Here is an 11,065-nt window from a genome sequence, read left to right as displayed (position 1 = left end):
AGATATAAATCAATATCATAACATTCACCATATTAAAGTGTACAATTCGTTGGATTTTTATATATTCTAAGTTGTAAAATCATCATCACAATCAATTTTAGAACCATCCCAAAAGAAACTCCACATCCTTTAACCTTTACACTCCACCCCCCCCATTCTCCCCAATCTAGATGACCACAGGCAGCACAATGAATTGCTTTTATATGACCTTTCTAGCTATGATCTTGTAACTCCCACAAAATGATTGGCTGTTACTATGCCAATTGAGTGACTTACTTTTTTTACTTACTTTTTTTTGTTATCATCAATCTATAAACATGAAATTATTTGTCCCATCATTGATTTCTTTTCCTTGATCCTACTTCCTCCACTACCTTTTGTAGCCTATTTCTTTGCTCACTTTTTAAAGCAAGCCTTCTAAAAAAGTTGTTTATGTGCCACATCTCCAAAATCTACTGAGGGATTGGTCAGTCTGTGATCCTGCTGGGAATACTATGCCTTGAAATTGACATGGAGTAGGCTTTTAGACATATTGCATTGGCAAATATTCTGCAAAAGACCTCTTTCAAGTGCTGAGGAGCAAAGATGTCTCCTTGAAGACTAAGGTATTCCTAACCCAAGCTATGGTATTTTCAGTCACCTCATGTGCATGTGAGAGCTGGACAATGAATAAGGAAGACGGAAGAAGAGTTGATGCTTTTGAGTTGTGGTGTTGGCAAAAAAATCCTGAGAGTACCATAGACTGATAAAAGAACTAACAAATCTGTCCTGGAAGAAGTGCAGCAAGAATGCTTCTTGGAAGCAAGAATGGCCAGACTTCTCATCTACCTTGATCATGTTGTCAGAAGGGACCATTCTCTGGAGAAGGATATCATGCATGGTAATGTGGAGGGTCAACAAAAAAGGGGAAGGTTCTCAAGGAGATGGATTGACGGTGGCTGCAACATGGGCTCAGGTATAGCAGGGATCATGAGGATGGCACGGGACTGGGTAGTGTTGCATTCTGTTTTACATAAGGTCACTATGAGTCAGAGATGACTCAACGGCACCTAACAACAACACAACAGGCTTCTATTAAGGACCTCGGGTGGTGTAGTGGTGAAAGAGTTTACCTGCTAACCAAAATGTTTGATGGTTCAAACCCATCAGCTGCTCTATGGAAGAAAGATACAGCAATCTGCTTCCATAAAGATTTATAGCCTTGAAAACCCAGTGGGGGTTACTATGAGTTGGAATAGACTCAGTGGCAGTGAGTTTTTTTTGTAGTCTGAGAGCAGACCAGAGTTAGCACCTTACAAGGTGGCTAAAGCTATAGATCTTTATGGCCTAAACAACTGGAGGAGGGAGTTCATGGCAACCAAAGCCACTAGAAAGTGAGGGGAGGGGTAATGAAAGAGCCAAAGAAGGAGAGTGCCAACTTTTGTATATAAGATTTGTCCAAATTTCTGCATGACCACTGAACCATGGTTTGGAATGAAGAATATCATTACTGATGTTAGATGTTTTCTGGCTGAAAGCAAAGAATAACAGAAAGATGTTTACCTGTGTTTTATTGACTATGCAAAAGCATTTGACTGTGTGGATCATAATAAATTATGAATAACATTGAGAAGAATGATAATTTCAGAACACTTAATTGTGCTCATGAGGAACCTGTACAGAGACCAAGAGGCAGTAATTTGAGCTAAACATGGAGATAGTGTATGATTTAAACTCAGGAAAGGTATGTGTCAGGGTTGTATCCTTTTACCATAATCTGTATGTTGAGCAAATAATCTGAGAAGCAGGACTATATGAAGAAGAACATGGCATCATGATTGGAGGAAGACTCATTAATAACCTGCAATATGCAGATGACACAACCTTGCTAGCTGAAAGTGAAGATGACTTTTAGCACTTACTGATGAAGGTCAAAGACTGCAGTATTCAGTATGGATTACACCTCAACATAAAGAAAAGAAAATCTTCACAACCAGACAAATAAATAACATCATGATGAATGGAGAAAAGATGGAAGTTGTCAGGGGTTTCATTTTACTTGGATCCACTTTCAACACCCATGGAAGCAGCAGCCAAGAAATCAGATGACTTATTGCACTGGGCGAATCTGCTGGAAAGTACCTCTTTAAAGTGTTAAAGAGCGAAGATGTCACTTTGAAGACTGAGGTGCACTTGACCCAACCCATAGTATTTCCAATAGTCACATATGCATGTGAAATGTGGACCATGAACAGGAAGACTGAGGAAGAATTGATGCATTTGAATTGTAGTGTTGGTGAAAAATACTAAAAATAGTGACAGTTCCCTAGACTGCCAGAAGAACAGATCTGTCTTGGAAGAGGTACAGCTGGAATGCTTCTTAGAAGGGAGAATGACCAGACTTTGTCTCACATACTTTGGTCATGTTGTCAGAGGGTACCAGTCCTTGGAAAAGGATGTCCCGCTTGGTAAAGTATAGGGTGAGCAAAAGAGGGGAAGACCCTCAATGAGATGGATTGACACAGTGGCTGCAATGATAGGCTCAAGCTGTATAGCAAGGATTGTGAGGACAGTGCAAGACCTGGCAGTGTTTCTTTCTGTTGTGCATAGGATCACCATAGTTGGAGCTGACTCAATGGCACCTAACAAGTTAACATAAATCTTCCCATTACTTTCTTTGAGGAAATTCAAGAGAAAGCAATCAGAACTCCTCCCTTATATTATCATTGATTATATAAAGTCAAAAGATACAATTGAGTAACTACTATGTGCAATTATCTGTTCTAGGTAGTAGATGCTAGAAGCATGAATTGTCATCTTTACTCTTAAGGAACTTTCATTTCAGTGGTGGAGAAAGTTTTGTGCTGTCTGTGATGGGCAGCTTCTTTCCTACTTCTGATGATCCCTTCTATATAACCTGACGATTCCATCCATTATTATTACACTCAAGGACTTTCACTTTCTCCAGATGCAGAGGAGGAGGTATATGGACATGATTAAAATACTACTTAAGAGTAAACTGGGCATGCTTGACTCAGTTCCTTTTTCTCCTACTTCTCCTCTCAATAGAAATAGTATGTTGTTGTTGTTGTTATGTGCCGTCGAGTTGGACCAGACTCATAGCGACCCCTCCTTGGGTTTCCGAGGCAGTATCACTACGGAAATAGATTGCCCAACCTTCCTTCCAAGGAGTGGCTGGTGGGTTTGAACCGCCAGCCTTCTGGTTAGCAGTCAAGTGCCTTAGACACTATGCTACCAGAGCTCCTAGTGTAACTCCTAATAAATGTAATTTATTACATAAATGTAATAAATGTAATTTTAAATCTGTATTATTTTGCCATGTTCCAACACCTTTGTGATATGCTAACAGACCCTAATGAGGACAGTAAAAATCATTTAAATGAATTAGGTCATTTAGAATAAACTTGGCATTGCAGGCAAAGTATATCATTGTGTTAATTCTTGTTCTACATTACCTGGTTAATGTTTTAGCTATTAATATTAAAGTCAAAGGAAACTAACTGATGTTGGAATTACAGTTAAACATCATATAGACTTTTTTTTTTTTTTTTTAAAGATTTGACATCATGGACCATTTGAAATAATCTACTTCCGTAGTGATACTGCCTTGGGAACCCAAGGAGGGTTCGCTATGAGTCAGGTCTGACTCGATGGCACATAACAACAACAACAACATTTGCACCTACAAGAAGCTCTGGTAGTGCTGTGGTTAGGGCATTTGGCTGCTAACCAAAAGGTAGGCAGTTTGAACCCACCAGCTGCTTCACAGGAGGAAGATAAGGCAATCAATCTACTTCCAAAAGATTATAGCCTTGGACACTGGACGGGGGTCTCTCTGAGTCAGAATCAACTCGTTGGTAATGGGTATTTGCACCTACTCTTCACAGATCAACTATCTCGGCCAACATTTCACTTTAAGACAATAGTAAAAAAATCTACTCTCCAACTATTTGGTGCATTAATGAGGCAGCAGGCATGGTACAAAGGCTGCAGAGTGTCCCTTCCCTCAAGGAGGGTTTCCGGGTGGCCTCCAGGAAGTGGGGCGCACTTCCCTGCACCCTCAGCTTCCGTCTGCTGGCCAGCCTCTTGGTGGACACGCAGGCAGCACCAAGCCAATGGGCGCCTGTTCTGAGTTCCCAGCTCAAATGCAGCCTTAGGACCTGCAGTTCTAACTACTGTGAGGTGGGAAGGAAGGAAAGAAAGAGGCATCAAAGAGTGTTTGGAAGAAATAAGTGTGAATTTCATGACATCCCAAAGTGAGGAGAACTGGGTCTGAGGCCTCTGCTTCAGTGGGGCCAGGTGTGCGACCAGGTTGTCAGGGCCCTCTCAGGGAACCATGGCCTCAGTGAATCAGCAGGCCAAGCAGGCCGCAGGATCCTGAATGGCTTCATGAGGAAAGCTGCCCCAGTACAGGAGGATGGTGAAGTGGTTAAGCCGTGGAACATCCAGTCATACAGCCTGGCCTTATCAAGCTTTGTCTGCTCCGAGCCTCCATCTCCACAGAGGAATAATCTATAACTAGCCTCATCACAGTGATGAGCACATCAGTAAATGTTAGCTGTCATCATTTCCATGATCATATTTTCTAAATAAAAAATTCTGACAAATGGATGGTCTGACAACAGGAAAAAAAAAATGTCCATTTCACATAATGGCAATTTTTGCATAGCAATGTGATCTGTGGAACCAAACCATGTTGATATGTGATATGCTGGGAAAAATAAAAATGTTCTAGCTTAAGAACCTGAAAGTAATAATTATGATAAAATATTGAGTGAGTCTAGGTCTTGCTGGAAAGGTATATTTCTGGTATACTTAGGAAGTTCATATTGATGAAACTTAAATTTATTTTTGAGATGAATTAACTTAAAAATAGGCTATTTGGTTCAAAGAGATAACCACAGTTGATAAAACAAGTACACCAATGACCAGAATTAATTATATAAATGACTTTTCCTATTCAAAGAAATGCTATCATTATTCTTTCTACCCCAAAGCAAAGTTCTTTACTGCTTCTTAAAATCTAAAATCTAGGATCAGGGCTGCATTTTACACATGAAAGGATAGAGTTGTCAACCATCTCACTAATTAAGATTGCACAGAACAAAAGAAGACAATTTTGATTTTAAAAAAATACACTTCATTTTGAGCTCTGAAATATCCAACTAATCCATTTACATGAACCATGTTAATAGAATAATTACCACCTTGTCCTCCACCTCATACCAAGTAAGCCGTATTTTTTGTTTCCTGACTATTAAATCACAGTGAACACTGGTCTCACATTTCAGACATTCTGGTGTAAGTGTACATTGCATTGCATAATAAAGCATATTTATTTGAAGCAGTCATTTTCCTGCTTTTCATATACCATACCCTCCACAGATTAAGCACTAATTCATAACAGATCTCCTAGGAGAAAATGTGAAGTAGCTACTGTGAGAGTGGATCTTTGGTCATGATGTTGTTGTTGTTAGCATAGCAACCCTATGGACAACAGAACGAACACTGCGCGCTCCTGCACCACCCTCACAATCTTTGCTATACCTGAGCCCTTGCAGCCACTGTGTCAACCCATCTCGTTGACGGCCTTCCCCTTTTTCACTGACGCTCCACTTTACCAAAAGCATGCATGCTATCCTTCTCCAGGGAATGGTAGGCATATTTACACTATTGAAATATATTAAGATGTGAAGTTGTTTGGTGGTAATTTTCAGAGCCCAGATCTCCAGTTCTCCAAATCTTTAGTTGCTAGGGTTAATTATTAACATATGTTACATTGTTTGACCCTATCAACTGAGCAGTCAGAGCCTTCCGTCTTTGTCTCGACACCCACAAAATGTAAGGGTCCTGCCACTGTAGCCAGGACAATCCCTTGATCAACTTCATATATTTCTAATTTAAAGACCTAAGATTTTGCTCATGATAGTACAACCATTAAAAATTCCTTCTTCCCTGGTAATCTAATTCTATGACTTTCCCCACCTTCTATTAGAAAATTCACCATCTCCAGGAAAGTATTTTCATCTTCAGAAAAATTGATAAACCTCATTATACATCATTCATTCTCTTTGTCTGGGTCTTCTCAGAACTTCAGTACAGGTATACATGACTTAATGTCCACCATAAACCAAAAAAAAAAAAAAACCTCTCTGCTGTAGAGTCGGCTCCAACTCATAGTGACCCCTCCTTGGGTTTTCCAGGTGATGTCCATCATACTTTCTATAGAAGAGACGTTATGTGATTTGGAAGTTGTGTAAACACCTGTGGGGGGTGGCACAGGGCTCCCAGATGCACTAGTGGGGGGCTTCAGTGCGTGTGCTGCTAGGGCTGCTCTCACTGCAGATACCTCATGTGAGCACTCTGTTACCACTTTCTCCGCTAAGCCAGCTGCAGGGAAGGCCAGCTTGTCCGTGAGAACCTGCCTGGAGAGGGGCAGAGCAGGCCAAGGGGGTTGAGGGATCAGAGCCAGGTCTAGGGCAACCTGGGATTATACCATTCCGTCTACATCCTACAGGACCACACTGAGTAAAACACAGGGACTAGACCTGGTGGGTCACAGGAGCCGAGGGGAACTGGTTGGGCATCTGGGCCTGGGCCTCCATCGCCACTGACTAGGTGGCTTCTGAGCCATGTGTAGCAGCTGGGCAAAAGTAGAGTTCCAACCTCAAGACAAGCTCTGGCATTCTGGCACTTAGACATCTGTGTGTCCTGGCCCACAGACATATATGTAGTCAGACATTGCCCAAAGGACATTAAGTGATGCATACCTGTACATAATTTATACATAACATACCTGTCATGACATAATCATTCTTTATTTGCTCACATGATACCCTTATAATCTGAATATATCTGGTCCTAGCTAGCACACATAATCATATAAGGGCCTGTAGTACTAATTACATACATTTTTATGAAGGACTAATTGCAGATATGAAAGAGTTACTGAAATATAACAATAACATTGCAGTAATTATAACATTGCTGGGCTTAGTAAAAAGTAAGCTTAGAGATATTAGGAATTATTTTACCTTCCCAAATCACCTAAGGAAAGACAAAAAGTGTTTGACATTCAGCTGCACTATTAAATCTCCAAAAAAAAAAAAAAAAAAAACTGGACAAAAGGTGCCCTATTACACTATTACATATTCTTTCTAGAAACTCTGGGTGATAGTTTGGTCTATTCTCTTTAAAGAAAAATGATAAAATCAAACTTTTTTTTTCATTTTTTTAAGCCATGAAAGCAAAATATTGCCTTCAAAGAGTAGTCACAATTTCACACAAGTGTTTTATAGGAAGAAAGCATGACCATTATAGAATGTCCTACTTGCGTGGAAAAATTCACAAGTGAAAAAAATTCTCACTGAGGCTTTGGAGTTTTGTTTTATATCCAAGTTACACTAGTCAGGTTCTCTGTACAAAGATCTACAGGCCTGTAGAAAGCAAGTCTGATCCAAAAGTATTTCTCCCTTAAGGTGTTAAATCCAGCATGCTCTAGATTTTCTCAAGTGTTAGCTTTGTGGCTAAGCATTGTAAGGCTGATGAGCAAGTGGTGTTATTCTAGTGATATTATATTAAAGAATCACATTAACCTCAACATACTCAGGATCCATTCATTGCTGATTTTTAAGTAACTAGCAATTACTGGATTGATAACCCTACAGCATTTTCTCTTTGTAATCTAAATGATAGAACCACTTAAGTTTTACAAAAGTATTTCAATGATTCCTAAAGTTTAGAGAAAAAAAGCATCCTCAAATAAAATTTTATAAGAGTTAAGATTTAGAGCAAGTAAAAAATTGAAAACATCAAACAATAGCATATTCTTTTTATGGTTGCAGAAATAATAGTAATAATAAGCGTAAGTGAAACTATTTACTTTTTTAAAGATCACTGACTGTGAATTTTATGTATGACTTTTTTTTTTTTTTGGTATGGTCTGTAACTGTTTGGATCAGTCAGTAAACCTTTGACAAAACCCATCCTGTAATTAGAGGAAGAGTTATTATTGGGTGGGGTATAATTTATATAAAAAATTAAGAAATGAACAATATCGAAGAGAAATAAGTTGATAGTTGGATCTTGAATAAGAGTAATGGTGGGCCAGTTTTATATATAAAAGGAGTACGCTTCTATTTATGCAAAGTGATTTGAACCCATCTGCTCAAAGATTTCTCTAACTGGCTTGAAACACCCACCTTAGAAGAAACCACGAAAAATCACTTGTTAAAATGTAAAAGAAATGTGTAGATCAGCCATTTGGTAGCCTTCTTATATCAAGGAACATAAAAACAAGTTGATTGCCAAAGAAAAGCCAGCAAAGAAGACAAAGAATCAATTGCCATAGTACTGTTGTGGGCAAACAGGGGTGTGTGGTCTCAAACGTGGCTCAAATCTTAAAGTGGATGGAAGAGTCGATGAATTCTCTTTCTTTATAGAAGATAACACAAATTTGAACTTTTTTTTTCTGATGCTATTGATGATAGTAATTTAATCAAAAGTTGTGTTTGTAAAATTTTACTCTTGTTTTTTGTGAGATTGTTATTGTTATTTCTTTGTATTGCGAGCCTCTACATTAGCCTTCATTGAGAAAGAAACATGTTTGCCTCTTGTCCATTGACTGCCCTGTGCAGATGACTAACCTACTACGTGATTCCGTCTGCACTTGCATTGATATTGTTTGTATTCCACTAGCATTCACTTGCTTGGGAGAAGGGAATACCGGCTTGATTGTTCCTTTGACACAACAGGTGTGCCGTGTACAGACCACTCCAGGTATACCTCCTCTCCTTTACCTTCCTCCTTTGTCCTTTCATATTTCTTTTTCCAAGGATGGAAAGCGGGAATACTGGAACATAATCAAGATTTCAGGAAGAGACAACCCCAGTTCTACTAACTCTCTTTTAACTTCTAGATTTCTATTAGTATTCTTCTGCTTTTCAACAGATAAGCTTGTGGAGAACAAAAGTGATACTAAAACTTCTGATAGCTCTTAAATTACCCAACACATTGTGTGGAAGCTAAAGTAGATACTTAGGAAATAGCTTTTGCATGAATGAATGAAAAATTATTAAATCACTAATACCAGAGAGCTATGGTGCCATGTAGCAGAATTCTAGTACTTATTAAAGTGTTTTTTGGAAAAGGAAAATATTCCTTTATCCATGCATTTTATTTAAATCTCATTCCAAAGTTCATATGGTTATTTAACATAAATGAAACACATTTTTATAATCCTTATCAAATGTTCTGTCACAACCTTCATATAAAGCAGAGCTTATTAAAGAGAATAAGAAGAAGATTATATGATTCACATTGACAAGGGGAAAAATCAAATTAAAAAAAGAGGTGCTTTAATCTGTCACTTAGAAGGCATTGCAAATATATCACCAGTGAAAATATGCCTTTACATCAGGTCATTAATCAAATTGATCTCCAAAAATGAGAGAGAAAAAGGATTTTACAAAATAGGTTGTTATAATGCTGATTTAACATAAAGCTTGGGGATATTTATAGTACTAATGAAGGCGCTAGAACAACATACAAGGACCCTGGAGAAGCAATCCGGACCTCTATGATCATATCTGTTCATGTGTGCATTTAGGCCAGAGCTTCACAGTCGAGGCTGTAAATTAGAATCACCTGAGCAAGTTTAAAAAGAATAAACATAAAGTGTCCTGGTCCCACCCAGGAAGAATTACACTAGAATTCTCTAGCTTTGCAAGAAGCTCCCCAGATGGTTTCGGTGAGTGACTGTGCGTCAGTTTCCTTCTCGATCTAATAGTGTTAAAATCCTTGTCTGAATAAACATGGAAAAAGATGAGTACATTCAAGATCATAGAACTATACCCATTAAATTTTGAATTCATAATACAGAGATTTAGACATTTTAGATAAGACACTACTTTAGAAATACATTTTAGTTGAAAATGTAGTTAATAAAGATCCACTGCTTTAAAAATAAAACTAAGATTTCCCATATTTGTTCCATAATTTTTAAAAAAAAAAAACTGTGTGTGTGTTAACTTTCTCACAATGACTACACAGAGTTCCAAAACGGAAGATTTATTTACATTTATATATTTATATACAAAGAGTATGCACAGAGGGTACAATAATATCTGCTGCACCAAGAGGAGACATAGATAAGTTTGATTTTTCTCTGACAATTGAAGCATTTCTTAATCATTCCATGGAAAAACTTGATTAACCCCAAACTGATTCACATCATTGTGAAATAATTGATTAAAATAAAAAGTAAGTTTTAAACTCTGTTGCTAGTAAATATAAAAATCCCAAAAGTCAGTATCACAATGAGACAAAATCCTTGGTTTTAACCAAAGCATTGTTTGTGGAATGCAAACATGACACTATATAGTATATTAATTTGCTCTGTGATTCTCAAATAAATCATAAGAGTGTTCAACCCTTAGAAAAAAAGTTATACAACCAGTGCCAATATTATTTGTTTTCGGCTCTCAAGTTTTTATATTAATTTAGATAATCATAAAATTACTTATACTTAAAATTTTTAGTGTTTCACATCCCTACACTTAATAAGGTATTATACTGCTGGATAGTCACACATTCACTGAACCCCTCCGTTTTCTTCACTATTAGCCTGGGATCTGCTTTTGGGCTCTAGATTGTTCTTATAGTATATAAACAGATTTAAAAGGAGGAGGGATTGGAGGCAGGGGAACCAATGAAAAGGCTTGCAGTGTTGCAGATGATTATTTTTCTGTATCTAGACTGGACTACAACAGTAAAAATGGGTATCACGACTGAGATTCAAGAAACATCTCTGAAATGTAAGGGAAAAGAAGTAGATGCTGGCTACAGGGAGAAAAAACAGTAGAAGCATATAATTAGATTTCCTTTAAATTTCTGATTGTATACCTCAAATAAATGGGCCATTATTATCACCAAACAGATACACTATATTTTCCTTGTCCATTCAATCTCCCGGGAGCTCTGGTAGCATAGTGGCTGAGACACTTGCCTGCTAACCAGACGGCTGGCGGTTCAAACCCACCAGCCACTCCTCGGAAGGAAGGTTGGG

Source organism: Orycteropus afer, unplaced genomic scaffold, assembly GCF_000298275.1.
Source record: "Orycteropus afer afer isolate SDZICR_OR568_19922 unplaced genomic scaffold, OryAfe1.0 scaffold00253, whole genome shotgun sequence".
Lineage (NCBI taxonomy): Eukaryota > Metazoa > Chordata > Mammalia > Tubulidentata > Orycteropodidae > Orycteropus > Orycteropus afer.
The sequence above is the reverse complement of the archived record's forward strand: the minus strand, read 5'-3'. Positions refer to the sequence as shown.